This window comes from Arachis hypogaea, chromosome 9 (genome assembly GCF_003086295.3).
Source record: "Arachis hypogaea cultivar Tifrunner chromosome 9, arahy.Tifrunner.gnm2.J5K5, whole genome shotgun sequence".
NCBI classification, from domain to species: domain Eukaryota; kingdom Viridiplantae; phylum Streptophyta; class Magnoliopsida; order Fabales; family Fabaceae; genus Arachis; species Arachis hypogaea.
In genome coordinates this window covers 47,809,220-47,811,456 of record NC_092044.1, presented here as the reverse complement: position 1 = coordinate 47,811,456, position 2,237 = coordinate 47,809,220, and the positions used below count along the sequence as shown (strand labels likewise).

General features: G+C 42.6%; 1 non-coding gene across 1 annotated transcript; it reads right to left on the bottom strand.

The window, feature by feature from the left end:
* Positions 1 to 869: 869 nt before the first annotated feature.
* LOC112713912 (small nucleolar RNA R71) lies at positions 870 to 978 on the bottom strand. The gene has a single exon (XR_003158871.1). It is a non-coding gene; the product is annotated as a small nucleolar RNA R71 (small nucleolar RNA).
* Positions 979 to 2,237: the final 1,259 nt, after the last annotated feature.

Genomic DNA, 2,237 nt, shown 5'->3' with positions numbered 1-2,237 from the left:
TAACTACTCCTTTTCTCTTCTAATTTTTGAAAATATCTTCTCTATTTTGCTCTCTTCTTTTTCGAAAATCATCATCAAATTTTCAAATCTTTTTAGTTCATTAACCTTTATTTTTTAATTCAATAAATAATTAAAATAAAAACAATAATATTGTAATTCTAGTTTCACTTCTACTTTTCAAAATTTTCTCCTTCTATAGCCGAATTCATTTTTCCTCTTCTCTATCATCATTCTTCTTTCTTTTCATCTTCACATCTCACAGGGAATCCTCTGTTCTTGAACATAGAGCTCCCATTCTTCTTCTTTCTTGTTTTCTTTTTCTTGTTTATGACCAGTAACAAAGACAAAGGACCTCTCTTTGATCCTGAACCTGAGAAGACCCTAGGGAGGCACCTGCAACAAGTTAGAGCACAACACTCCGAAGGGATCCTCACAGATTTATTCGAACAAGAAACAAAAAATACAGACATGGCAGACAATGCTAATGGTGGAGGAGAAGCAAGAAAGGTTCTTGGAGCCTATACTGCACCCAATTCTGATTTCTATGGGCGCAGCATATCCATCCCTGCTACCAATGCCACCAAATTTGAGATGAAACCTCAACTGGTGACCTTAGTTCAATAGAACTGCCAGTACCATGGACTTCCACAGGAAGATCCAAATAAATTCTTATCTGACTTCTTGCAGATATGTGACACATTAAAGACCAATAGAGTGAGTCCTGAGGTCTATAAATTTATGCTCTTTCCTTTTCTTGTAAGAGACAGGCTAGAGTGTGGTTAGATTCTCAACCTAAGGAGAGTCATGACACATGGAAGAGGGTGGTCAATGCATTCTTGACCAAGTTCTTTCCACCCCAAAAGTTGAGCAGACTTAGGGTGGAAGTTCAAACTTTCAAACAAAAATAAGGTGAATCCCTCTGTGAAGCCTGGGAGAGATACAAGCAACTTATCAGAAGATGTCCTCCCAACATGATCTCAGACTGGACCACACTAGATATCTTTTATGATGGTCTCTCTGAGATATCCAAGATATCATTGGATAACTCTACTGGTGGATCACTCCACTAGAAGAAAATGCCTGAAGAGGCAAGAGAACTAATTGGCATGGTTGCAAACAACCAGATTATGTACACTTCTGAAAGAAACCATGTGAATAATGGGGTTCCTCAGAAGAAACGAGTTCTTAAAATTGATACTCTGAATGCCATACTGGCTCAGAATAAGATCTTGACCCAATAGGTCAACATGATCTCCTAACATGTGACTGGACTGCAAGATGCAGCTGACAGCACTCAAGCAGCTTCCTCTAAAGAAGAAGCTTATGGTCCTAAATAACCCATGAAAGAGGAGGTGAATTACATGGGAGAACCCTATGGAAACACCTACAACCCCTCATGGAAGAACCATCCTAACCTTTCATGGAAGGATCAGCAGAAGCCTCGAAAACAGGTTCAGTAACAGACCACCATTCCCACCTTCTCAGCAACAATCACAGACTTCTAGGCAAAGCATCTCTGACTTAACCACCATAGTCTCTGAGCTATCAAAGACCACTCATAGTTTCATAACTGAGACTACGTCCTCCATCAGGAATCTGGAGGTACAAGTTGGTCAGCTAAGCAAGAAAATCCCTAAGATTCCTCCCAACACTCTCCCAAGTAACACTGAAGTTAATCCAAAGGAAGAGTGCAAGGCCATCACTGTAGAAGTTGAGGCCAAACCTGAGGAGGAAAGGCAGGCATTGAACGCTAGTAAGGAAGCCCTTACTGGGCGTTCAACGCCCAAGGATATGCCACTCTTGGTGTTGAATGCCAGTGAGGTACACCCCACTGGGAGTTCAACGCCCAAACCTACACCATCATTGGCATTGAACGCCAGGAAGGAGGTCCCTCCTGGGTGTTCAACGCCCAACTTAGCACCATTACTGGCGTTGAACACAAGTAAGGAAGACCTTAATAGGCGTTCAACGCCCAAAACACCACAGGAGCTGGCGTTCAATGCTAGTAAAGGGATCCCTACTGGGCGTTCAACGCCCACTAAGGATGTCCCTACCCAAGAACTCAAGGAAATTGTTTCGAGGGTTACCTGAAACTGTAGGTTGATCTTGGATGAGATCTTCTGTATTGGCCGGAGATGCTGTGTCCGATTTGTTGGACTTGGTGACGGTCCTGATTCCTTTGTCCCCAGAGGGTGGGGGGTACCTACAAGGGACTCTGATGCTTAAGTTAGCAAGGG